At 49.2% G+C, this 27,965-nt stretch overlaps 1 long non-coding RNA gene across 1 annotated transcript; it reads left to right on the forward strand.

The window, feature by feature from the left end:
• Positions 1–312: 312 nt before the first annotated feature.
• LOC139361035 (uncharacterized) lies at positions 313–27,616 on the forward strand. The gene is made up of 3 exons (XR_011618612.1): positions 313–910; positions 25,722–25,971; positions 27,339–27,616. It is a non-coding gene; the product is annotated as an uncharacterized lncRNA (long non-coding RNA).
• The last annotated feature ends 349 nt before the right edge of the window (positions 27,617–27,965 follow it).

Here is a 27,965-nt window from a genome sequence, read left to right on the forward strand (position 1 = left end):
GTGTGTCTTAGCGAATGGCACAAACGGTCTTGTGGGCCTACTTTGGCTTTGTTTGAATCTGTAGATTGTTAAACTAAGTTTAATATTTTGAGGATTATAAATTGTGATTCTTGTCTAAGAAGAGGTTTCTGTTGTCTCTGAAGACAGGAGCCACAATACAGATGGTCCCTGGCTCACAATGGTTACATCTGTGATTTTTTTTTTCAACCTTGTGATGGTGTGAACTAGTCACACTCAGTGCATTGTTCGGCCCGAGATGGGCTGCCTCTGGATGAACCCATTGTAAGTTGAAACTGTGATGTCAAATGCACTTTCTATTTAGGATATTTTCAGCTTACGCTGGGTTTATTGGAACAGTTTCATCCCATGGTAAGTCAGGGAGCATATATGCTCATAAAAGTAGAGAGGATCTCATAGATACCATGAGATATAATGTCTCTGATGTTATAAAGATACGATGAAAACAATCAAGTGGGACTTGGAAGCCTTGGAGGGACTCACAAGGGCGGCTCCTGGAATGCAAACGTGAGCACCACTGGCTTCTGGATGTGACATCTGTGCCTTCTGCTTAGCCCAGTGGGTTATTGGCTGCTCCCGAGGGCAGAGAGGTCCAGCGTTCCTGTGTTTAGGTGTTTGAGCTGCCTTAAGAGGCTAGGTCAATTCTCACTGGTGTCTTCAGGGCTTTAGGTCTTCTGAACAAGCAGGAGGAAGGACGACTTTGTAGAGCTTTGGAAATCTCAACGGACTTCAGGGCCATCCCCCTTGGTAGGAGAGAGCCCCACTGGAGGCGAGCAGGGTGCCATGCTTGCCTGTGCTGGGCCCAGACGTGTACGGACGTTGTGAGGGCCACAGGACACAGATCGGTCTTGGTGCACAACTGGTGTCAATGGCCACGCAGCATTTCTGCCAGGTACATGAGTGCGGGGACTTGGGTTTTGGGGTGTGCGTCCTGGTTGCCTAGTTGCTTGGAAGACCCCTATTCAGACCCCAGCCTGAGTCGCCGTGACAGGCCTCCCGCTTCACACACCACACGGAAGCCGTGGCGTCGGTCACTGATGCCCACCAGCTGTCAGATGTGCGTGTGTATCTTCCCTGGTCTCGTGATGGGTCTTGTTTTGAGGTTATAGTAAACGTTCAGAGAGGTTTTGGATTTTTTTATGTTGTTTGCAAGGAGGCAGCAGGGAGTGCTTGAGCAGTGAGATCTCCTTCCCAACCAATGCAATTTCAGATCACAGCAGGTAATTAGGGCAGCGGAGCTGTGGGATCACCTACCCAATCAATGAGAATTCAGATCACAGCAGGTAATTAGGGCAGCGGGGTGGGTGGGAGAACCCTGAACTGTGGCTGTTTCTGGTGTCTTGCCCTGCGGACAGCGCATGCTGGGGCCTCCGTGGTCCTCTGTGGGGTGGGTGGAGCACATGAGCTGGGTGCTGCTGGGCTGTGGCTGGCTCCCCAGCCCGGGGTTTATGCAGGACTCGTTCTTAAGACAACTTGGCACCCAGAAAGCAGCATGAGGAGAACGGGTTTATGCGTTTCTGGATCCTTGGTGCTTCCCAGTCTCAGACGCTGTGCAGGCTCTGAGGGGTGTCGCCGGGAAAACTTGAACAGTCGGCCCCCGGGGTGGAGTGGGGCTGCAGCGGGTCTTGCAGAAACTGGAAGTGGGGGTGAGTGTCTCGCAAGCGGGACCTTTCAAATGGGCCCAGTAGGCTGCATCTGTGGAAATGGTGCCACCTAACGCAGGGCTGTGGTCAGCAGGGCCTGAAAGGCTACAGCGGGCTCTGTTTCTGCTGTCTTGAGAGAGTCTCTGCACGGTTTTCCTTGGTCTTTGTCTATTTGGAGGACGCTTCCCCCTTTCTTGGGCTTACCAAGCCTTCTGAGCTGCCTTGTGGAGTATGACAAAGCCCTGAGAAGGTATTTTTGTCGCATAATTATGTTATCCTGGTGGCTGGATAAATGACCTGCAAATGTGGGTGACTCAGTAGCTCTGAGGGTGCTCAATATCCAAGACAGGTGGGAAGAAAATGTTCAGGCAGGTGTCAGAGAATCTGTTCTCTACTTCACACTGGGGCCCTGGTTTGCTGAGCGTCTTCACACTCGATCCAAAATGGGGATAATGAAGTCTCACGGATTTGGCGTCAACTGAGAGCTGCCTCCAGCACAGTCTTGTGTGAGTTACAGTTTATAGGTTTGGTGCAAAGGGCGGGCCTCAGTTGATCTTATTTGTGGTGGTGCTTATGGTGGCTTTTCCGTAAGGAATTTAGACTTTATTAGCTTTGGCAAGGGAATCCTGAGTGATAAATTGGAAGAATGCTTCAAAAAATTCTGGAACCTGCAGTGAGTTTGGAATCTGTATGAAATTGAGGTTTGGATTCTCACGATTTCCTAATGCTACCCCGAAACCCAGTAGTTGAGACAGTCGTAGAGCTTCAGTTGTGCTGCCCCGGTTCCCCATTTTAAAAGGAACACGTTGCTTTCATCTAGAATGTTCTGAGCTCTGAGTGTTGCCGGCGGAGTTTCCAGCTCTCTGCATCAGAGGGGAAGCCAGGACTGCGCTCACGGTGTCGCGGCAGCTGGGAGCTGAACCTGGACCTCAGGCACGTGTGATGCTGACGATTTTCTGTAAACTCCAAGGGTGCAGTGGTCTCCTTGGCACTTTACAGTCTTCTGAAGCTTTTGATGTGTCTGTACTTTATAGATTTTTCAGAAGTAGACGGCCTTTTCCCACACCCTTGGGCTGAGTTTTGTCAGAGGCTGGTGTGTGGGAAGCACCACACCCACATTCTGACAGGGAAGACTCTGGTGTCCAACTGAGGTCAGAGTGGAAATTTGTTTTTCCTTCCCTCCAGTCTGGTCCAGCTGCTCCCTGCTTGGCCAGAAGAAAATCATTCTTATCCAAGTCGTAGGCAAACCCCCGAAGTCAAACATTTGTCTTTTTTCTTTAATATATCCATTTAGTTTTTATGGGATGATAGATGGCGAAGTGTTTTTTAGGGGAAAATTAATTTCTTTATTTACAGAGAACTTTTTGGACAAAAACTGTAATCAAGAAGCTATTTTGTAATAAGATCTAGTTAAATACTACAGTTGAAAGCTCCTTATATTTGATCTTAAACTTGGGTCTGGTATGCATGTCCACATGCTCATGCTCATGACGCCAGGCTCAGCTGTGAACTACAGGCATGGTACACACTTTCTGGTTGCTTTTTTGAAAGTCTTACTGCTTGGCCTCTCTGACTCAAATGTTGAGTTAGGTTGATTCTGTTCAGAATGTTCATCCCTCCATCTAGGGTCCAGTCATCTTTCAGGGAGGAACCATCTTCCTCATCTTTGTCCCCTACAGTATTGTATATTTAATAGTTAAATATTTATAGGTTACATGGGTGACTGATCTGTTCATTAGGAGGAAAACAATGCCCATTTTTACATCATTATAATGGACTTGTTAAATGATTGTTAGTATAATGAAGTTTCCATGGCAAAAGAGGCTTTGCAGATGTGACTGTAACGGACAGTGAGATGGGGGAGGACCCTGGGTTGTCCAGGTGGGGTCTAGCGTCCTCACATGTGCATTGATGAGAGGGAGTACGAGGGTCTGCCTCAGAGGAGGACACCTGAGGATGAGATAGAGGCCAGAGGGCTGTGGGGCTGAGGGCGGGGGTGGGGTAGGGGCCGGAGGGGCATGGGCCAAGGGTGGGGCAGTGGCTGGAGGGGTGCAGGGCTGAGGCCGGGGCAGTGGTCAGAGGGGTGTGGGGCTGTGAGCCAAGCTGCATGGTGGCCTCTATGAATTGGGAGACTCCAAGCAGGAACACAACCTACTGACCCCTTGACTTCAGCCCTGGGACTCCTGACTTCCAGGGCTGAGAGGAGATTTGCATTTGTGGTAATTTGTTGCAGCAGCCATAGGAAGTTAATGCATTGTATCTGTTCTTCACCTCCAAACCTTTGAAAAGTAACCCTGTTGTATCGGCCTTTTGTGTGCCCTAAATTCTAATGAGATGGTTTGTAGGAAATAACGGACACAAACGGTGGCAGAACACAAAGTTGGACAGAAGCAGTGTCTTCTGTGGTTCTGTAGTTTGGGTCTGTGAAGTTAGATTTCGGTCAGAGAGTGTGTGGTCTTGTTCAGCGTATACCTGGAGTACTTGTTCAGAGCTCCTGGGGGAGTGGTCTTTAACACTGTTAGCATTAAAACTTCAAGCACATCAGGGCCAGAGTTCCTGAGTCAGTGTTAGGTGACCTTTGAATAAGTTGGCATGTAGAATCCGCCCACTTTACTAGCATGAAGCAGCAATTTTTTTTTTTTTTTTTTTTTTTTTTGAGATCGAGTCTCGTTCTGTCACCCAGACTGGAGTACAGTGGCTTGGCCTCGGCTCACTGCAACCTCCGCCGCCTGTACTCAAGTGATTCTCCTGCTTCAACCTCCAAATTGCATGATTTATTTTCCTGTTTTATATACTTAGTATATGACAACTCTGCAAACTTTATCAATACAAATGACATGCCAGAACTTATGAGAATCCAGCATTTTCCCATGCAAATTAGTAGTGATGTGGAATTCCTGGCCTGGTTTGGTATTATAAGACGTAGGGGCGGATTCTTTGCCTAATTTCTGTGGAAGTAACAATTGTTAATCACCCAGCAATCTTACCTCCCCCAACAGCTCAGGTGAGGGGGTTACCCCCGCTGTCATGATGAGAGGCAGGAGACTGAGGCTTAGATGAGCAGGTGACACATTACTGTCTAGTTCCACCCACCCCATAGTTTCCTGCCATGGCTCAGCTATCTTCCTACGAGAAAGGACAGACACCCTGGTGCTGGGTAGAATTCCTTGTGAACCCCTTTGCATCCTCCAGGGAGTTCTTGCTTTACGGTGGTGGCTCATGGGAAGGCCTCTGGCCCAGTGAGAAAGTGACTCATGTTGTAACATTACTGTCTCTCTGTCCGGCTGCTGTCGATTGGGTGATTTGTAAACAGACATTTATTGCTCACTGCTCTGGAGGCTGGAAAGTCCAAGATCAAGGCAGTGAAGGTCAAGGCACCTGCACATCTGGTGTCCCAGGGCCTGTGGCATACAGACAGCAGCATCTCACAGGGTCTTGCGTGGCAGCAGGCGTCTCGTTGGGACTCACATGGTGGAGGAGCACTAGGGCTCCTCCACCTCCCAACAAGGACACCAACCCCAGTCCTGAGAGCAGGACCTCCCAAAGGTCCCACCTCTTAATGTATCCCATCGGAGATGGTTTCAGCATGAGGTTTTGGGGACATTCAGGCCAAAGCCATTACTCTGCCACGGTGTTAGAGCTGCATGGCATCATTACTGCAGCAGAGCCACAGCCTTCTCATGTGTATTTGCTGCAGGAGGAAGACGCAGGTGCCTGTGCAAGTTGGGGTTCAGTGCAAGAAGTCGAGACCCTCTGGGAATCTTAGCAGGAGGAACTTAAGGCTTTGAGAACTGACACCTTAGGACTGTAGTTTTCTTCAGACTGTAAAAACCTTGGTGTGTGATAATACTGAACATTTCCTGAGCCCTGTGATCCTGTAAAACAGTGGTGGTTAAGACATTCCCCCTCCCCACAACTGCGCCCCCACTTCTACTGCAAGAAGCCCCTTCCCATGTGGCTTAGGCTGACTTGCGGATGACCATTTACCGAGGACAAGGCCAGACACAGGCCTTCAAACCCCCATCTCTGCCTTATAAGTGATTAGCTAAAGTGCCTGTTCGCACTAATCAATCACCTTCCACCTTGAAATGGTTCTTCGTGGTGCAGTTGCGCCTAGGGGGGTGGACTTGTCTTTGACTGTTGCCTTCCACAGAGGACGGTTAGGGTGGGCAGGAAAGAATTCTCTGCTACAGGTCTGCTTTCCAGGCTGTTTCCAGAAGTGGGAATTCTTGTGCCCTGGAGTCTGGGAATGGATTTCTAGTGTCCCAGCTTCAGGTGGAGTTGAACTTGAGTGAGGCAACCCACCACACCCATCTGGAGCCAGGAACTAGAGCCATTTTTAAAGTGGCAGTTTCTCCATAAGATTACCCAAAAAATGCGCTCAGCACGTTTCTTTCTTTCTCATATGCATTTGGCCATCTAAAATGGGAATGGTGGTTTTTTGAAGTATGGATGTAGTTTTAAATTTTGAGTATTGTAAACCTTAATGTAGCTTCTTAAAATGTTTGCCTGATTATCTGGAGATTTACTAAACCTTTGGAGAGGTAATAATGAGTTGATCTATATGACTTTGCTTTCTATGATGCAATGAAAGTACTCTAATGAACACCTCTGCAGTTGGGTCAGCAGGCGATTGACCAAAAGAAATTCTGCTTTTTGGGTTTCTTTAACCAAACAAGGGAGTAGAGTGTAGGCTGAAGTGGCAAATTCATTTCAGAGCACGCCAGAGCCCTCAGTGATTGAGCAGCCTTCTCAGGTGAACGTGTAATGTGCCGTGAGTCTTGGCAAGCCTGGCTACTGATGTGTGCACGTGACACCACAGAGCCACACCTAGGAAGATGTGGTTTCTGTAACAAGCTTTGGAAAACCAAAGTTCAACTTATTTATCCAACTTTGTTATGGAAAAAGCTTAGATCAGATGGCCAAAGACCTGATTGTTTCATGGTTGAGACATGGTTATAAAATTGCCCTTACTTGGTGCCAATCAGTATTGGTGCACAGTGATACTCCTCCAACCTCACTGAATAGTTTGGAGACTGATATGAGACTGAAAATCTCCTTAAGGTGAAAAGGGCTCTGGGGCACCCGGGAATATCCGCACACCCGTGGCCATTCCCCTATAAGGTGGAAAGGACGGCTGGGTCACGCGGGAGAATCCGCACACCCGTGGCCGTCCTCTTTAAGACGGAAAGGGCTGCTGGGGTGCCCCGCAATATCTGCACACCCGCGGCCATTGTGGCTGTCCCCCTTTCTGCTCAGTCACCTCTGTGTTCCCGCATTCAGGCTTTGGGACACTCATGAACAGCTCGTCCCCTGGGCTGGTGAGGAAGGAGTTGGAGGTTGTTCTGAGGCTCTGTCACTGTCATGAGCTGGGGAAGGCAGTGGCAGTGACCCTGGAGGAGTCTGGTCAGTGAGGGGTCCGGCAGGAAATGCTGAGGCTTGAGGTGGCTCTGCCAGTCGTAACCAAATGTCTTCCCTCTTATTTCCATGATTCCTTCTAGTTCTGCACCTTGCACTGCAGAGTCTCTGTGTGTCTATAAATATACATGAGTTACGATACAGGTGTCTCTTTCCCCTCTGTCTGGTGCTGGGCCCAGGGAGTGAAGTGCAAGACCCCCTTACTGCTGGATGCCCACCAGCACGAGGCACTGCCTGCCCTGCTAACGAATGCCTCCAGCGAGTCCTGGAAGCCTCCTTCTGAGCACCTGGCCTGTTGACGGTATATACGGGAGACAACTGAGCTCCCCTTGCCCCACCCTGAGCAGAGACTGGGGAGGCGGCAGTAGCACTGCCCCCATGGTGCATCCTTGGTGCATGGAGGAAAGTGTGTTCATGCTTAAAACACAGCCCATCCTCTCAAAAGCAGCGTGACAACCACATTTACTTCTGGAATCTTAAAAAAGGGCCCGTCTCTTTGAGAGAAGAACGTAGCATGTATGTGTGTACCTCCTTTTTTTTTTTTGAGACACTGTCCCTCTGTCACCCAGGCTGGAGTGCGGTGGTGCGATCTCACTGCAAGCTCCGCCTCCCGGGTTCATGCAATTCTCCAACCTCAGCCTTCCGAGTAGCTGGGACTACAGGCACCCACCACCACGCCTGGCTAATTGTTTGTATTTTTAGTAGAGACGGGGTTTCACCTTGTTAGCCAGGATGGTCTCGGTTTCCTGACCTCGTGATCTGCCCACCTCGGCCTCCCGAGTAGCTGGGACTACAGGCACCCGCCACCACACCTGGCTAATTGTTTGTATTTTCAGTAGAGACGGGGTTTCACCTTGTTAGCCAGGATGGTCTCGGTTTCCTGACCTCGTGATCTGCCCACCTCGGCCTCCCGGGTAGCTGGGACTACAGGCACCCGCCACCACGCCTGGCTAATTGTTTGTATTTTTAGTAGAGACGGGGTTTCACCGTGTTAGCCAGGATGGTCTCGGTTTCCTGACCTCGTGATCTGCCCACCTCGGCCTCCCAAAGTGCTGGGATTATAGGTGTGAGCCACCACGCCGGGCCGCATGTGTGTACCTCTTTACAAGTCTTGCCCGACCTTTGCATTTAAAAATTATTGAAAAACTTAAGGATGTAACTGACAAGAACTTTATATGTTTCTCCAAGTAAAAATTTGGAAAAGTTAAGTGAACCCATAGTGTGTTTTATTTCTATGAGTCCCACACCTGGATTTTTAAATGTGGGCAAAACATCTGTATGTTCTTCAGCCTGATTTCCTTGGAATCTTGAATGAAACGTGCTGAAGTTGCCATGCGGATTTTGTTATGTGGCGGTGACAAGTGGGGCTGGTCATTAAACAACTGGAGGGATCCCTGTCCTTTCTGTGCTCCTGTTGGACAGTAGGCACCTGCTTGGGTGTTTTCTGTGTGTGTGGACAAGATGAGGACAGAATTTCCAGATTCACACGGTGGTATCTTCTCCCTTTTCTGTTAAAAGGTGTCTTCTGCTGCTTCTACATAGACCAAGTGTTTCTTTCTCTTGCCTGTCTACATAAACGCTGTTTAACAAAAACTGTATTGTAGACATGTGAAGCTGAATTCCACTTGATAAAGCAGATAGAGATGACTGAGTATACTGCTTTGTGGAAGGAAGGTTTAAAATGATTTTTAGCTTTTTCCCTGAAATAGGGAATAATTTTAACTTTTTCCCTGAGATAGGGAATAATGAAATGGGAAAATAATTAAATTTTCCCTTTTAATTTTTAGATTATATTTTATTATTAGATTATTCATGTATTGCAAGGGAAAAAGGAACTAGATCACCCCATGTACCCAAATGAAAATTTAAAGGGTATGGGCGAGTTCATTTGAACTCCTTTAATTTGTTTTTGTTTGTTTGTTTTTGACAGTCTCACTCTGTTTCTCAGGCTGGGTGCAGTAGTACAATGACAGCTCACTGCAACCCCAACCTTCTAGGCTCAAGTGATTCTCCTGCCTCAGCCACCCCAACTGCTGGGATTTACAGGCGTTAACCACCACACACAGCTTATCACCTCTTGGAGACTAGCTTTGAGTTTGGGCATTCACTGAACTACATTTTGGTTAATTCTCAAAGTTTGTCACTGTTTATCTTTAATTTCCTAAAAATCTACATGTATTGTAAAATGCGTTATATGTCCTTAGCATTCACGGATTCCCTGTTAGTGGGGCAGAGACGCAGAAGGGCAGAAGGCGTTCGGACATCATCAGGGTTGCAGTTGAGTGCTTGCCCCGAACACATTGGAGCTCTGGGCTCTGTGGCCCCACGGGGGTCCTCTGTCCACTGAGGGGGCCGGGTTACCTGGAAGGTCCCTCCAGCCTCTGCAATGTTGCCCTTTTCAGGTTAACATCTCATCGTTGTCCTGGACAGCACTGCCTTTCGTTCACTGACCCACGAGTGAACAGCTGGTCAGTGGCCAGTGCTGCTTCCTTCAGCTGGGAGATGGTGATGTGATAACACTACCGTGGAATTTGGTTCTTGGTGTATTAAGGGTTCAGTTGTACGTTTATTTTTTAATCTGCACCTCTGAATTGGTCTTTTGATTGCAAAGAGATTGCTTGTTGGATTTGTTTCTGAATATTTCGTGGATAACAGGAGAATCTTGCTTATCTGTGTGTTCATTTAATGTGTTTTTGCCAGGCATTTAAATGGGTGCGTTAGCCCTTAGCCCACTTTCTGTGTGTGGTGGAGTCATTGAAATCATTTATGTGAAGTCTCTTCTATTAAGGCCAGAGGACGTGGAGTGGTGTCTCCATAAACTAGGGGGAAATGGCATTGTTCTGCCCTCCTCCCTGGGAACGCTGGTGTTTCCAGGTCTCTGAACTTGGCTCCCACACTGGGAGAGTGGCTGTGGCTTCGGGAGCCCGTTTTGTGCGGGACTGACTCCTTCACTTGCTTTATTCCCCACCATCTTTGCTGCTTTATGACGCAGGGATGAGGGAGTTGGGCCCAGGGGCCTTGCCTGTGCCTGAAGGGCCCGATGCAGAAACTCCTCGTGGGAAGGATGTTCCTTGAGGGCAGCTTTTGGAGTCTTTTCCTACTTTTAACTGAGAAGCAGCTATTCACATGGTTCTATTCTGCTAATGTGTTTCAAAATAATTGGTGTAGAGTTGCGAAGATGTCCGAAACACCCATGATCCACTCCGGGCCAGTGACAGGCAGTGTGCTCAGATGCATTCAGACCACATTCAGATGCCAAAGATTCTTGCTTGGTTATTCTCAAACTTATGAGAATCTAAAACGTGAGCCACGGTATAGATTTTCTCTTGAGCCCCCATGACTTTGACTTGTATTTTGGGCATGAATGACTTCATCAAGGGGAAAGAATTTGAGGGAGGAGCCTCTGAGGCTAGCGGGGGCGGGGGGAAGAGGAGGGAAAAGGAGCTGTAGAGGGAAGAGCCAGGCTGGGGCTGGGGCATCTCCCCATGATGCTCCCCCACCCCTGGCGCGAGGCCCCAGGGACTGACTGATTTTCCCACAGGAAACGTGTATGATTGCGTGTCTGTTTTGTGGGCTGGCCATTTGGATTGGGGAAATGTCTGTGTTGTGATTCCTTATTGATTCGAAGGTTGAAAAGGTTTGTGCTCAATACAGGGGTCTCCTGGTGCGATGGGAAATGTGATCGCAGCCGCCTTCGGGGTGGGGAGAGCCCTTGAGGCTCTCAGTGGTGGCCGCTGTTGGCCTTCGCCTCCCTGGGTGAGTGCTGCTCCATATCCGGCTCTCCGACTCCTTGCCTGGCACCTTCCTCGTTGGAGGCCATGATCCATCAACTTTGTCCACGCGTGTCCTGCAAACTAGTGCTGACTGCAGGTTCAGGAGTGGTCAGAGGAGGCCAGAGGAGGCCCTCGTGATGCGAAGCTAAACGTTGAATGATGGCGCTGCTGAGTGCATGAGCCGCGTCAGCCCAAGAGTCTGGGTAGGAGAGAACGGCGGGGTGGAGGGAAGACTGGACAGATGGGTGCTTTCCTCGGCCCCTGGGAGCACGGTCAGCTCCATGCTCAGACCTCCTGGTTTCTCCCACATTGCCATAAATAGCAAGGGAAGGACTCGGGGCACCCAGGGACCTCAAGGGTATAAGCTGTGTCCTCGCGTGGCCCCAGCTGTGGCCAGTGATGTTATTTTCTTTAACCTCAGGCTTATTTTCTATAAAAACACAAAGGGACAGAAGTAGTTCAAGGGCCTCTAAAGACTTACGTAATTGTTAATAGGCCTACTTTTATGCTTTCTTATGTATTAAGAGCAAATCATGAAACAAACTCATTTCTGTTTGAAGAAATCTTTACTGTTCTCATTTTTGTGGCAAGCCACATTGATTCTTTGCTTAGTGAGCGTTAGTGCCCTCCTGCCCAGTGCGGTTGCCTGGCGTGTCCTCGCACACACCTCTGTCCTTTGGTCTCCGTTCACCTTTCCGCCTAGAATTGTAGGAGGGGCGCTGGGATCTTAGGGCTAGAAAGAAACTCTGAAGACCACTTATAGGGGCGGCTTTTAGTCAGGGCTCTCCAGAGAGACAGCCAGCTGGGTGTGCGTGTGTCTCCAGGGGGAGGCTTGCTGCAGGGGCTACAGAGTCCAAGAAGCCCCAGGACCCACAGCCTGCAAGCTAGAGTCCTGGGAGGGTGTGGCTTGAAGACTTGAGAAGCGGAGGGTGCAGATCCCACCCGGGTCTGAGGAGCTGAGACCCAGGAGCACGGGCAGCAGAAGACAGATGTCACCGGCCCGTCAGCCGCACAGGTGGAGTGAACCCAGTTTTCCCCGCCTTGCTGTTTTACTGGGGCCCTGGGTGGATAGGGTGGTGCCCCCCACACCGGCGAGGATGGGTCTCCACTCAGTGCAGAGGCAAACAAGCATCTCACACAGAAATAATGCAGAACCAGCCATCTGGGCACCCCAGGCACGCTCAGGTTGATGCACAAAACCAACGCTGCGCGTGGCCCTGACGTCTGCGTGTTCGCATCACTCCACGCACATTGCTCGGTCATCGTCTCGGTGAGTTTGTAAGCTCGTTGTGTGGTTCTGGGGCTCTTTGTCCCGGGTGGTGGTGGTGGTGATGACAGGCTCCCCACTGCCCCAGCTCAGGTATGGAAGGTGATGGCACCAACGGCTCCTTGTTTCTCAGACACTTGAGCGGGTGCTCTGTGCAGCCAGTTCCACCTGCAGCAGCATCTGTTCCCTATGCCGATTCCATTCGGAGTGTGTGCCTCCCTTCTGTCGAGGGTGCAGCCTTCTTTCAGGGAAGAACTGTGTCCTGCTCGCCTGTATCTCCTGTGGTGTATCTCATGGCTGAATAAGTAGCTATAGTATACCTCGGTGGCTGAATGATAGGTTCATTGGAAGGAAAACTTGATACTTTTTTTTTTCTTTTTGGGATGGAGTTTCACACTCAACGCCCAGGCTGAAGTGCAATGGCACGATCTTGGCTCATTGCAAACTCTCCCTCCCGGGTTCGTGATTCTCCTCCCTCAGCCTCCCAAGTAACTGGGGCTACCGGCGTCTGCCACCATGCCTGGCTAATTTTCGTATTTTCGTTAGAGACGGGGTTTCACCATGTTGGCCAGGCTAGTCTTAAACTCTTGACCTCAGGTGATGCACCCACCTCGGCCACCCAAAGTTCTGGGATTACAGCCATGAGCTACCACACCCAAGAACTTAATACCATTTTTTTTAAAATCATAATGGGCTTGTTAAATGCTTACGTTAGTGTTTATTTTTAAAAATGTTATCTGTGACCTTTCAGCTTTTCATAGCACTTCTCGTGTGAATATTTTAAAAAGGCCCTTTAGTCATGGGGGAGAAGCAGTTATCCCTTTCAGCAGAGGGAGATGGAGGAACAGGCCCTCGTGGGTCTGAGCACAGAAAGTCACCCCAACCTTGGTGCTTGCTTAGGTGTGTTCTGTGTTCACCGTAGCGCATCCAGTCTCATTGTCAGCTTAAAAATAAGCTTTTTCCTCTTTCTAATCAGAACAGTTAGTTTGTTAGCCATCACGTTAAGGTATCGAGAATGATGGCTTTCAGGCCTCAGATATGACACAAGTAGTAAATGCAGCTGACCCTGAACAACATAGGTTTTGAGCTTCGAAGGATCACTTGTGTTAAGTATTTTCCAACCAAACCCTTACTGAAAAAACTTGGCTTTGTGGAGGGCCGACGTTTCCTACATGCGCTTCCATAGGGTGGCCGCGGGGTCCTGTGGATACGTAGATTTGGGTAAACTCGGGGGGTGTTCTGGAATCCATGTCCCTGTGTATACAGAGGGACAACTGCAGCTTTTTAAAAGTTTGTGTCCTGCCTTGTCCTGAAAAGGCTCCAAGGTGGATGCAAAATTGTTTCATTTTTTTGGTTTTCTTGGTGGGATATTGATGTTTATTCTTCAGTGTCTAAAATCCTGAGTGAACAGAGTTAGTGCTTCAGGAACAAAGCCAGTCTGGAAACACATATTGAGATATCCACCTTTCCTTCATGGTTTCACAAAAGGCCATGATCATATTTTATTCGGTTGAACTGTAGGAAACTGCCAATATTTGCTGTTTTTGGCGTACAAAATGGCAAGTTCGTACGATATTAAAAACAAAGGCTTCCTGGATGGGGAAAATAGGAATCGGTAAGAACCTGAAGTTGTCTGTCATGGCCTCTGAGTCACAGGTAAATAAACCTGCGTGAGGGGAAGTTGGCTGTGCAGTATTTTCCTTCTGTTTTGAGACTGTCAGAAAAAGGCCAGTTCCATTGCGTTGGGTCCCTTTGCCTCACCTTTGCTGCAGAGGGGACTTGCCATTATTCCTCTTGTTTCCAGTGCCCAGGAGGCTGATGCCACATAGAAGACCTGCAGGTCGGTGGATGTGAAACAGCCAACGGACACGCTGTGCACCTTGGGACGCATCTGAGAAGTGCGTGCTTGCAGCAGGTCTGAGGTTGAGGGGCGTGTTCCATCTCCTCTCCCTTCTCTGGCTTTGCAGGCCTTTGAAGTTGGTCCTGGAAAGTGAAATTTAGTTAATGCTGATTTAAGCTCCAGGTCAAAGCTGGGGGGCCGAAGAGACCTGCCCTTCACTAGGGGTGTGAAGCATTGGGCCCTCCCATCAGGAGGCAGCAGGGACTCGAGAAAGTCCCACATACCCTCCGGTTCCCTTATGTTGAAATTTTTTGTCCTCGGTCATGCCGGGTCATTTTGGGAGGTAAATGGGGGGTTCACATAGGGGTGTGCAGTATTCTTAGGTGTCAGGTGCGAGAGTTGAATTTGTAGAAGCTGTGCAGATAGGAAAGGGCCTGGCCGGGAGTGCTGTTTACAAGGAGCCGATTTAACGCGAGGTCTGTGCTCTGCCTGGCTCCGTGTCTGACCGGTGTCTCCCAGTCTGCAACAGGACGTTCACGTGACTTGGCGCCATCGTCCCACTCTGTGTAGACGTCTGAGGATCTGTGCGCGGCTGCTCTGTGAGCATGAGTTGTGATAATGAACTGAGAAACAGTGAACAAACCCTGAATTGGTCAGCACTGGTTCCACGGCCACTTCTGCCGTGGTTGGAGTCATTCATAATAAAGTGTGCTGGACTCCTATGCAGAGCTCTGAATTTCAGAGGCCCTTTAACTCGGCAGCTAACCAGCTGCTTCCTTCAGAAGACATTTGAGTCCCCTTTACCTGCCAGGGTGACCCTGGGAGTTTGAAGATGAGTGACACAAGCCCTCCGTGTCTTGTGGATTTTACTGTTCAGAGGGGAGACAGATGTGGATGGTGAAGGAGGCCCTATCAGAGGTCAGGGCATGTCAGTTTTATTTCTTCAGCACTTGCTGTGTTCAGGTGGTGCCCCGGGCCACGTGCAGAGCATCTGGGGACCCTGCCCATGGCATCCCAGGCACAGCTAGCATCTGGGCCATCTTCATACTTGGTCTGAGTTTTGGGGAAGTACCGAGAATGGCTTCTGCCTTTGCTGGAGAGAGTTGGAAGTCAAGGCAGCCCTCCACAAGATGATGATTGCCAGCTGATTCCTCAAGAAAGAGAGGTGGTCCCCATATGGGCAGAGCAGGGCAGCATGCGCAGACCTGGGTGTGGGGTCTGGGGCATGTGCATCTGAGTGGGGTCTGCTGGGAGACAGCAAGGGTGAGGTGTGAAGGCAGTTGGAATTTACAGGATAAATTATCACTAAGGCGATGCTGGGAAAACATAAAATTGGGACTCTCTGGGGTAAACGTGGACTTAGGGTGACCCTGGGCGTGGGTGTTTTCAGGCTCTGAAGGCAGAGATTTAGGAAATTGGGGCAGAGATTTAGGAAATTGGGGCAGAGCTGAGCCCCAGACGAGGATGAAGACCACCCTTGGGATGTTGAATGAGACAGGGGTGGAAACCCAGTGAATGTCGTAGGGTCAGTCCAGCAGGAAGGCAGCAGAGGAGACCGCTGTCCTCAAAGGCCTCGTGGGGCCTGCCTCTCAAAGTGCTGGGATTACAGGCATGAGCCACTGCTCCCTGCCGACACTTTTAAAATTTCTAAGCTACTCTCTCTCGTACCCACTCCCGTATTTTTTTTTTTAAGACCAGGTTTATGGCTATGTTTTTTCCAAGGAAATCAAACAGTTATCTGTTTGAAGTACAAATAACACCGTGTTTAAAAACCGAAAATGCCAATTTGCATAGAAGTTTCCAAATACCCAGTTGGTTTGAGCCTTGCATTGCAGTGTCACTACCTGCTCTTAAATTTCTCCACGACGTATAGTGAGGCAGGGACGGCTCGTACGTCTTCAGGTTTCGATTCTACTCACTTGGGCTATATTTTCATTTATTTTGGCACACCTGTGGGTGTGGCAAGCAATGCCAGGGTATTTATTTTGAAGCTTGTCCAATAACAGTTGGGAAGATTTTCACATTTTTAGAATTTTCATAGTAATAGTTATAATTTACAAAGAATTTAAAATTGTGTAGTCATTATTTTGCTTTTTTCTAGATGTGCCCAGAAACAGGGTTGCTAACTCTCATTCTACATCACAGGATTCAGAACAGTACCCTTTTGGAGCAGATGCCTGTAATCGAGGAATTCCACCTAGTCGCTTCACTTTAAACGTGTTTAAAAGGTTTTCTTCATCCTGGTTGGAACCTGTGGCTATACTTTGTTTTCACTGCTGAGGAATATTCCATGATGGAAACCGTAATTCGTCTGTTTTTCATATCGGTGGACATTTGGATTATTTTGGGAGGGTGTGTGTGTCTATTCAGCCTTCATTGTTTCAGAATTTTTTGTAGAAGATAATGTAACAGGGTAACATCCTCTGCTATGGAGCCAACACGAACCCTGATTACAGCCACACAGACTCTCACACAGACTCTCAGGCCTTGTTACCAATGCACAGAACCATTTTCTTAAGTCGAAACACAGTAGCAGAACCTGAAGCCATGTGAACGGGTCCTCTGATCTTACACATGGAATTCACTTTTTATTACTATGTCTGCTAATTAGGAAGCATATCAATTATACAGAAAACTGAGAATGTAAAATTATATATTTATAACAGAAAAAAATTTAATACCCCAGAACACATGGCTATGTTTTTCCCTCATGCCCCACCACTGTTTTCTTTGCTTGAAATGGGAAATGACACTTGAATGCGGTTTTCTAGAGACTGTTAGACTGGCATAGTTCTTCAGAGACAGAGGATTTAAAGCACATGGAGAATTTCTGTTTGTGGAATGTGATTTCCCGGTCACCTCATTCAGGCTGCCGCCGCCTTCCCCTCTGGCCGCCTGCACCGTGGGACATCTGAGGAGGTCCCTGTTTCATCCTCTGGAAATTCTGAAAAGGAAGGAGAGGAGGGCGTGCAGGGTGTGGTACCTTTGTGTTGGTCCTTCGAGCTTTTATTTAGAGTCTGGGCTACCTTGGTGGTTCCTGCCTTTATGTCCCTAGCTTGTGGCTTCGTCCTTGTGTCTAACTCACAGGCAGACAGATGGAAAGGGAAGTTGTATTCAGCCAACAGCTTGATCTTATTCTGAAGGCTCAAATCAACTGGGTATTTGGAGACTTGTGTGCAAATTGGCATTTTTGGTTTTTAAACACAATGTCTTATTTGTACTTCAAATGGATAACTGATTCTCTTGGAAAAAATATAGCCATAAAGATGGTTCTTTAAAAAAAAAAAAAAGGAGTGGGTGTGAGAGAGTGGCTTAGAAATTACACCAGTAATGGTTGTGCGTGGTGGCTTAAGCCTGTAATTCCAGCATTTTGAGAGGAGGAGGCAGGTGGATCCCCTGAGGTTAGGAGTTCCAGACCAGCCTGGTCAACATGGTGAAACCACGTCTCTACTGAAAATATGAAAATTAGCCAGGCATGCATGGTGACAGGCACCTGTAATCCCAGCTACTTGGGAGGCTGAGGCAGGAGAATCACTTGTACCCAGGAGGCAGAGGTTGCAGTGAGCCGAGATTGCGCCACTGCACTCCACCCTGGGCGACGTTCAGAAACTCCATCTCAAAATAGAAAAAAAAAAACACCCCGGTAACGGAAACCTGACTGCGTCATCTGTGATGGAGATGGGGGATTATTTGATTTTTAGTGACAGGATGAACTGGATATGTTTGCAGTATTGATCTTGACAAGGGAAATGGTGAGAACCAAATGTGCGGCCCAGCTTGGGCCTTGCCGTTGGCAGAAGACCCTGGCGGGCAACAGATTGGAGACTCGGAGACCCAGGGGAGAATTCTCACGCTGTGACGCTGGTGCAGTGTGTGCTTCTGGACTCCTGCTGGAGGGAGCGACCCCTTTGCCTTGCAGGCTTTGGTGCAATGGAGACCTTAGGACCTGCCCCTCCTGGCACACCTGTGGGTGTGGCGAGCAGTGCCAGGGCTGAGGCACATTTAGTGAGCCAGGAATGTGGGTTGGGAGAGGCTGCACATGCCGGCAGGCATCTGCTCCAGCAGCCGAGGGTTTCCGCAAGGGGGCAGGGCATTGGTTTTCCTCCTTGAATTTGGGTGGAGAGGGTGTCCTGGGGTGCTGTGTCTGCACTTGTGTTGCTCTGAGGTCAAGTTGTGGCCTCGAGTCCCTGTCCCTCTGCCAAAGTGAGGGTTTGTCCCTTTTCACGTCAGATTTCCCTTGGGTCTGGGTCTCTAGGAGTGGGGCGCATTCCAAGGGGGCGTGAGCACGGTGGACGCGCGTGGGCCTCTTCCTTTCCCCCCAGCTCCTGGGCTGTGTGTGAAGAGCTGCCCAGCGGAATCGCTCTCCTGCCTGGTGTTTCATTCACCAGAAATCGTTCTCACTGTGGACTCTTGAGTCAAATGTAATCCAGGAATGGAACGTGCTGTTGCTGGATGCCACACACAGCTTCAGGAGCTTAGTTGAGGATTATATGATCTTACCCCACACCTTAAAAGTAAAGACTATAGTTGTCAGGCCTCTGAGCCCAAGCCAAGCCATCGCGTCCCCTGTGACTTGTACATATATATGCCCAGATGGCCTGAAGTAACTGAAGAATCACAAAAGTGCAAATGCCCTGCCTGGACTTAACTGATAACATTCTACCAGAAATAAGTGAAAATGGCCGGTCCTTGCTTAAGCGATGGTTTTTTTTGTTTGTTTGTTTGTTTGTTTTGTTTTTTTTTGTGAAATTCCTTTTCCTGGCTCATCCTGGTTCAAAAAGCTCTCCCACTGAGCTCCTTGTGACCTCCACTCCTGCCTGCCAGAGAACAACCCCCCTTTGACTGTAATTTTCCTTTACCTATCCAAATCCTATAAAACGGCCCCACACTTACCTCCCTTCGCTGACTCTTTTCAGACTCAGCGCGCCTGCACCCAGGTGAAATAAATAGCCATGTTGTGCTCACAAAGCCTGTTTGGTGGTCTCTTCACACGGATGTGCATGACAATAGTTAAGGGGATACTGAAGTCTTTGGCAGCTCCAAGAACTTTTTCAGTTTGTGTCAGGACATTTTAGGCAGAAGGAAAAGCTTGCTCAGAGAATCTTACAGAAATGTTTGGTGCAGCGCCATTAACTCGTGGAATAAATGTGTAACTTTCCGTGGCGGCCCTCTGGAAAGAGATGCACTTTGAGTGCACCCTGGTCTGCTCGCTACAAGAATCGGCCGTGTCACCCCGCTTTCTGTGGGTCTGCAGGTGTGCGTGGTTCATTGCTCTGCACTGTGGCCATGGAAGGGAAGATGATCTGGAACGCTGGCGACAGTTACCAGTGTGTGTTGATGTGTGCTGCTTTCTACAGGGGAGAACATTTCTGTTTAATAAACATCTCATCACGATGATGACTGCAAGATATTTGGGCCTCATTCAAGAGTGTTTCTGGGTTCCTTCTGTTTTTAATCTGCTTTCTAGCACTAGGCAAGTGAAGACATGGAAAGTAAAAACCCATCGAACTTGTAGAGACATGGTGTTGTGTAGGAGCAGACTGTAGCCTCTGGCTCTGTTTAAAGATTGTAGTAAACCTCTTACCTGGGATGGCCAGGGTGTAAATTATCTTGTTTAATCGAAATGTGAATGAGTCAAAGCTGGCGCCTGCATTGTTGATGAAATACCAGATTTTAAGGGAACATGTCAATGTACCATAAGATGCCAGCAAAGTTCCTCGATGAGGTTCGGCGCGGGCTTGGAGGAGCTGGGCCTTAGGTCACCAGGGTCGTCTCTGGGAGCAGATGCTCAGTGTGGGCATTAGTCACTTAGCCTTTCCAGAGCCGAGGAACAGCTCGCTGTGGTGGTTTTGGAACCTGTATTTTGAGTCAGTTTGTCCCACTTGACTCGAAGTTGCTGCTCAATTTCAGACCTTTGCCTCCACCGTGCGCTCGTTTTCTTGTCCCCTGATAACTGCCTCGGTTGCCTCAGCCTGACATTCGAGCCTCGTCGTTCATGGACACAGGCTCCGTGGTGGGGCAAAGGCCGCGACTCCGGCTTGCACAGTTCCGTGCCTCTCACCATGGTTTATCATATCACTCCTGGGACCTCCTGTTTAGAGGAAGAGTGTCCCTTTCCTGCAGGCCCTGTGTGGTGTGGAAACCACCCCTACCTACCTTTCTCCTCTTTGAACTGTACCGTGAAGCTATTTCTGTTCTAGTCAACCGTCAGAATTTAAGGAACAGTGATTTATGTAACTTATCACACGCTTCTCAGCAGTTCTTTATGAATTTCATTCTATTGTGAAATTATTGCAGTTTTCACGGCTATGCTGGTCTCACGTTGTGGCCCTTGGTAACTACCTTGAAATGAATTGCCTTCTCCATTGTGTGTTAAGGTTGTGTCTGGGAGCTGTTGAGGCCTCACCTCTGCTTGGGGAGGTGGCTTTGCTCTCCTGACAAGAGGAAGAATCTTATTTAGAGCATTTCTAATGTGGTTTTTGTTTCCAGACAGAATTACATTTTTCACAGAGACGGCCACTAAAGTCATAAATTATGCTCAGGATGGACACACGGGTCAGCTGACAGAGTGGAGTCCAGAACAGACCCAAAGATGCAAAAGCAGTTCAGTAGAATTTGAGTCTTTTCAACAAATGGTGCTGGAATTATGGGAGAGCTGTATGCAAAAGAGTGAAAACAGGGAGAAATTCCTGTATGAAAATTAAGGTGGACCATAGCCCTGAATGTAAAATACCAAACTACAAAACCTGTAGAAGTAATGGAAATTGTCAAGACCTAGGGTGAGAGCTCTTAGCCATGATACCATGATCCATAATCAAGGAAGAAAACAAGTAAGTAAGACTCATCAAAATTAAACTTCTAATATAAAAGACACCCCTAGGGAATTGAAGAGACACATTTTCGATAGATGGGGAGAAGATGTCTATGAACCATGCAGCCGGCAAAGGACTCATATCCAGAATGCACAGGACTCCCACGGCTCATGACAGAGAACAAACCACCTGACTTAAAAGCGGGAAGAGACCTGAACAGATGCTTCACTGAGAAGGATGGGAGGATGGCCTGAAAGCATCTGAAATGACCTTCAGCGTGACTGGTTGCACCGAGATGTGCACCAAAGCCGCAGCGAATTTGTTCACACCCCTTCTGGAGCGCCTGACTAAGGTCTTCCGACAGCCCAGGTGCTGGTGAGGACAGGCAGTCGAGACTCCTGTGCGATGCTGGGGTTCAGCAGGGTGCAGACAACTTGGCGGTTTCGTATAAAACTGAACTCACACAAACGTGGGGCCCGGTGACCCCACTCCTGGGTATTTACCCTAGAGAAACAGAAGCTGATGTTTAAGAAAAATTGTGCCCAGATGTTAATAGCGCTGTCTATAGTTGCCCAAAACAGGTTACAATGTGCTACAGCCATACGTGGAATAATAAACATCCAGCAACCCTGAGGCCTGGCTGTTGATCACAGGACACCCTGGGTGCACCTCCAAGCACGATGCCCAGGAAATCGTGATTTTGCGAGTGTTTTGCCACAACACTCGCAAAAGACAGACTCGGAGGATGGGAGAACACAGAGACGGTGGTTGCTGGGAATGGGACGGTATGCTTATGAGGCCCCGTGAGTGGGTTTGGGGCTGCTGGACTGTTCTGCTTGTGTGATGATGATTATGGGAATATTTGTGCCGAAATTCACAGAACTGAACACTGTCTGCTTTACAGTAATTTTTAAAAAGCGGTAATATGCTCATTTTCAGTACTGTTTTTAATGGAAGATGGAGTTTGCAGACAATTCGTTAGGGCAAGCCTGTCTCAGGAGTTTGTAGACGATTCGTTAGGGGCCTGTCTCAGGGCCCTTGGGTTGGGTTGGGTTGGGTTGGGTTGGGTTGGGTTGGGATGGGTTGGGTTGGGTTGGGTTGGAAAAGCCTTCCCTGTTGCAGGCAGTAGCATGGGGCATGGAAAGGATATCGCCAAGGAAACACGGAGAATCCTTTGAGGAAGCATGTGTATTTCTAACTTGCTATAAGATAGAATTGGAATTTGTAATGGTTTTGTTTTCTAGAGTCTTGGTAGAATAGGGAAGACAGTGTAATAAAAGCTAATTTTGAAATGAAGAATTTTAAAGATTTTCAACAGAAATAGCTCTAGGAAGTCACCCTGGAAATGTTTTTAAAGATGTTCAGTAGCAATAGCTCTAGGAAGAGTCACTCTGGAGTTGCTTCTTGAGCATTGGTTTTCTGGCTGTATCTTCCGACTTTCATTTTTAAGTTTTGCTGTGAGTTGGGGATGTGTGGGAATAACCATCCCCAGGTGTTGGGTAGGAGTGGCCCTGCAGGAGGGTGCATGTGCCCCAAGGCCTGGGGCACTGTTTCAACCTAGCATGGAACATAGGAACTCTTGTCAGTGGCTGGAGTAAGAGTACCAGCCTGGAAGGCTGGGGGAGCCCCGGGGTGATCTGGGCACTGTCCTCCCTGCCTGCAGGATGGCAGCTGGAGGAGCTTGAAGGCTGCCTGCCTCATGGCTGTCAGCGCAGCAGCCCTTCCTGGCCCTGGAGCAAGCTTTTGGTCCATGAGTCTCTGCACAGGGACTTGCCTCCTGGGACCTCCGCCACTGTCTTGAGGGCCCTGGTGCCACTTTCCCGGTGGGACCCAAGCCTCAGGCAGCTGCGACCCCAGATTCGGTTGCTTTCCCTGCCATCTCATTCCAGCACGAGTGCTCACCCCACTCAATGCAGAGCCTCAGGTTCCCTCAAGATCCCCAGAGATGGAATCTCCCAATTTAACAAGATAGTTGGTGACAAGATTTGAGCGGCACTGATTTAACTCAGCTCCCAGAGTTTAAGTTCTCAAGACACAGTCTTGCTCCTTCCCTGGCCTCATCCTGTGTAGCTGGTGTGGATGCGGGGTTTCTGGAGGGTGGGGCTGAGGCAGGTCAGCAGCAGGGGGATGGCTCATTATCGATCCCTCAATGCCTTGAGGATAACTAGGATTAATGACCTTTATAGGGTTGTAGGTTTGGGGTATATACATATACATGTGTGTGTGTGTATATATATATATATATATATATATATATACATACATACATACATACATATATAACGAGTTGGATTTCACGTGGGGCAACCTACAGCAGTGTGGCCTCACCAGGTGCCCAGCAAGACACCTGCTGACACTGTTACTGTGTGTGTTCCCGTCATCCCACGAGGTGGACACGGTTATCACCACATTTTTCTGACATGAAACTTGGAGAGGAGAGGGTTTAGGAAACTCCTGAAGCCACATTGTCAGCGGGACCGGGTGGTCTGGCCTTAGATCCTGCACTGTTTGCCCCTCGCCACGCTGTCAGCAGACCTGGGTGGTCTGGCCTTAGAGCTCACGCTGATCGCCCCTCCCTGCCACGTTGTGGGATTTTTCCTGCTTCTGGGCAGCATTTGATAGCTTGTGAAACAAGACCAAGACTTGCCATGAGTGGATATGCCATTATCTGAGATCCAGAACGTTTCTGGACCTGGCATTGCCAACGTCACGTAAGGGGAGGTAAAAACATTTTCTTTGTGGTCATTGGGGCTCCTGAAACGGTGTTTTTCCCAGTGAAAATTGACTCATAAAAATCTGTTAACTCAATACTATGTGAACAGGAAGAGGTGTGTTGGGCTCTAGTTAAATGTCTCAGAGCCACAGAAGTAAATGAGGGCACCTTCCAAGCACAGCCTCCCGGAGGGGAGGCCAAGGACGTTTGCCTGGAGGGTTTGCCATGAAGCAGGACTCGGGCAGGGCTGGTCTGTCTGGAAAGGCCTCTGCCATGATGTAAGTTAGTTGAAGTAGTTGAGGGGTGGTGGCGTGAGGTCGGTGGTCCCCAAGGAAGCCCCTAGCAAGGCCGGTTTCCGTGGGATGGAAAACTGCCGTTCAGTGGCTGTACTCCTGGCTTCACTGGTCTGATGTACAATCCTGCACTTGGGTACTTGGATCCCAGCCAGGTCAGATGGTTGTATCGTGGAGCAGTGTTTGTGTCAGTAGAGAGCAGAGTGGTGGTTCCCAGAGGCTGGGAAAGGACAGAGGTGAGGCCCCTGAAGGATGTTGGTCTTCCTGGTTTAGGGGTTTTGGGCTCAGCCACCTTCCTGTGTCCGTGTAAATAATACCCAGGATCATTTTCGCTTGCCCCACTTTAGTTAAGCATTGGAGCTTCAGGATGTGCGTGCCCACGTCACTTGGGCCGTGATCCTGGAGTTGGGTGAGACTGATTCCCGGGTTTATAGAATTACTCTGGGATTATTAAAAACAGAAGCACTTGAGGCATTCATAATGCTATTTCCTGAACATAATTTATGTTCAGTTCTTCAGAAACATTTCTCTGAGGAAGCATCTATAATTTTTGTTTTCTGCCACTCAGTGCTAGAAAGAATTGTGCAACACTCAAGTGAGTGGCATTATTCCCCTCCCTCCACCATGCAAGCAAGATTAAAGGTACCTCTGGCCCCCCTCAGTCTTCTCACCTGCAGGGCGCCTGGCGTGGCAGTGTGCTGCCTTCCGTCTTCTTTTTGGGGAGAATTAGTCATGTTTGTGTGTACTGCTCAGCTCAGCCTGGTGCGGTTGTGTGGGTGAGGAGCTTGGTTGCTAGGTGACCCTCCCAGGCCTGCCTCCCACCTCCCTAGGCCTTGTTCTAAACTGACAGATAACCAGTGTGTTTTGGAAGAGGACAGCAGCAGGGCAGGAGAAAGTTTATTCAGACTTTCTCCTTGCCCTGGTGTTTGAGCCCTCATCCAGCCTGGGCCCTTCTACGGAGCTGCCTTTGTGTGTTGCAAACCACTCCCTCCCAATAACCATGCTTTCAGAGGTTTGGAAATGTGAATTAACTCATCTTCAATTTAAAGCGTACTATTAAATTTTCATGTTGAAACTGATGTGTTTTATGGCCTTTATTTGATTTCTCTTGATTTTTTTTCCCCATATGAGACATTGCATCTTAAGGGAGACAGGCTGGTGTTGGCCCCCTTTCCTAAGGATGGAAGTGAATTCTGAAAGCCCTTTATGTAGGCAGCGAAATAATCAGGGAACCTTTATTGTAGCTCTGCCTGTCCATGTAAAGCGAGCACGACTCATAAGCAGGAAAAAGTGCAGCCCGGGGGCAAGGTGAGCCCTAATGCTGCCTGTGCCTCGCCTCCCTGCCATGAGGAACGGAAGTGCAAGCGCAGGTGGTTGAGTCAGCCTCCAAGCCCAGCCTGCGCCCCCCTCACATCCCTCTGCATCTGCAGGGGCACAGGCCATGCTGCCACCCCTCGCTCAGTGCCAGGGCTGATGCATCAGGAACAGGGGGTGCTGTCCGCCCCTTGCTCGGTGCCAGGGATGATCTGTCAGGATCCCTTGTGCTCATCTGGTCCTCACGTCTTCATCACCAGCCTCCTGCTGGTAACGGGCTTGTTATTACCTTGGTATGTGTTGTGGGGCAGTGCTCAGTCCTCCGAGGGAGGGAATCGGCCCTTAGCCAATTCACATTCAACAGGACCGGGGAATGGGTTCTTGTTCCATGTCCTGGATCCCAAGAAGCCCTTGTCCTGGACCCTGTAATGCCCGGGGTCTTCCTGAGAAACGCTGGTGCCACTGGAGCACAGCCCGGCCCCCTCCAGTTTCTCTGCTTTGTAACTGCACTTGTGTTTAGCAGGTCTTCCAGGACTTAGACGCTGCTTGGTGTGAGCCAGGTTTTGTGTGGAAAGAGGACAGGTCCGAGTCGACAACCAACCAGCCCAGAACCATCTTTTATGCTTCCAGATTCTGTGGCCAAAAACTTACCCGTGGACATTGAGGGTGATGCATTTCTGCTCCAAGACGTCTGTGGACTCAGCTGGAGGGATGGAAAGGATGTGGAGCCTCTTCACTCCTGGCCTGGCCTTGGACCTGCTGTGCAGCCTCTCAGTGGCACCAGGGCCCCCTTGTGTCACAGCAGTCTTGGGTTCGTGGCACTGCCTCAGGATGTCCCAGGCTTCATGATGTCCAGGCTCCCCTGGCATGGCGACCTCAGGTGGGTGGCACTGCTCTGACGGACGTCCCAGGCTTCATGATGGTAGGGCCTCCTTGCGCCATGGCGGCCTCAGGATGGTGGCACTGCCCCAGGGTGTCCTAGGCTCCAAGGCCAGTGTTCCATCCAGCGAAGGGAAGTTGTACTGTAAGGTCTAGTCTCGGAAGGTTTCTGGGGTCCTATCCTTCAGAGTGGTCCTACACTCACCACAAATCAAGCCAGGGGAGGCCCTGCCAGAATTTGCAGCTGTGTTTCAGGTGGTTCCACAAGGCCTCTTTTATTTTGGCCTAGTCAGGTATATAATTCTTTTTCTCTTTGGTTTTATTGAGACAGGCAAAAAAAACCTTTTTGTTGCCCAGGCAGTGGTGTGAGCACAGCTTACTACAGCCTCAACCTCCCAGGCTCAAGTGATCTTCCTGCCTCAGTCTCCTGAGTAGCCAGGACCCACAGGCACATGTCCCACATGTCCCCATGCCTGACTTATTTTTGTATTTTTCGTAGAGATGGAAGTTTGCAATGTTGCCCAGGCTGGACTCGAACTCCTGGACTTAAGCAGTCCAGCTGCCTCAGCCTCCCAAAGTACTGAGATCACAGGCATGAGCCACCGTGCCTGGCCAAGTGTGTTTCTAATTTCAAAATTAAGAGGACCCCCAGCCAGTTAATTACGTCTCTTTTGGAGCATGCTGCTTATAGTACATCAGGAAAAATCCTCCAGAACTTGGAAAGGGGGCTGGACAGACACTGCCCTTTGAGGTTGTCTGATAAACCCCTGGGGTCTTTAACCATCTGGAGGGATGTACCATGTCAGACGCACTGTTGTCGACCGGCTGAAGCCCAGGTTTCATGAGGTTTTGTGTCGGCTTGTAGTACTTTCTCTGGCAGAGATGCGAGTGACTTCTGCTCACTGAGAGGCTCAACTCAGAGACTTCATGGCCTGAGGGACGGCAGGCTGTTTGAGCTGATCGAGCAATCTCGCGCTACCCTTATTTTCTGAAACGCCTATGAGTGACTTCTCACATGGTCTTTGAAGCGGCTTCATGCCCGTGCTCCTTGGTAATGATCGAATGCTTTTTTTGACCCCTCGTCCCCTTTCTTTGGGATGTTCCAGTCTCAGTTCTCATGTGTTCTGCTTCTACGGTAATTTCTGAAGCTGCTGAATGTAGAAAGCACTGAGGAGGCTGTGCTCCCACCCCTGTGAGTCTTCCAGGCATCATCCTCTCCCCTTGGCGAGGCGGCGTCCATGGCACACCGAGGAGGCTGTGCTCCTGTCCCCCGTGAGCTTTCCAGGCGTCCTCCTCTCCCCTCCAAGGGGGACAGGAGGAACCTTTCAAACCCTTCTTAAACTTCTTTTCATGTCTTTGTTTTAACAGATTTCTTTGTATCTTCTCCCTTATCCAGAAGTGAGGGTGAACGCTGAGTTATTCACGGGAGTCAAGAAACCACACGCAGCCCAAAGTGACGTTGGTTTCCCTGAAATGATTTGTGTGTGTTCACCTTAAAATGAAACTCAGTAAAACAGGTGTGTTTTGAGAAATAACTTTAAATTACCCAGGTAAAAATGTGACAGTTAAATTTCATCGTCTGTGCGGGTGTCCACAGCCCCCTTCTGTGATTGCGTGTGAGTTTGTGACTTGTGGTTATCTTTGAAGAAAGAAAATCTGTCGCTGAGGACTTTAGAGGGTGTGCTGGGATTGTGTAGGGTGGACATCGGGGGCTTCAGTGTGTGGCTTCCTTGAAGAGTTTCAAATTAAGGCTGAGAGTCTCTACTCCATAATGCTCCAAAACCTGAAACATTCCGAACTTCCTCATGACACTCGAAGGAAATGCTCTTCGGAGCACTTTGGATTTCAGGCTGGGGATGCTCAACTGGAAAGTGAAACATTGCAAGACCCTTCTGGCCCCGGGAGCTTGGATAAGGTCATGAAGGGGGCCTGTGCCGGGTGTCCCTGGAGTGTGAGGCAGCCTGGGCTCGCTGAACTGGTTTTTGTAGGAGCCAC

Source organism: Macaca nemestrina (assembly GCF_043159975.1).
Source record: "Macaca nemestrina isolate mMacNem1 chromosome 4 unlocalized genomic scaffold, mMacNem.hap1 SUPER_4_unloc_10, whole genome shotgun sequence".
In the NCBI taxonomy this organism is placed as follows: Eukaryota; Metazoa; Chordata; class Mammalia; order Primates; family Cercopithecidae; genus Macaca; species Macaca nemestrina.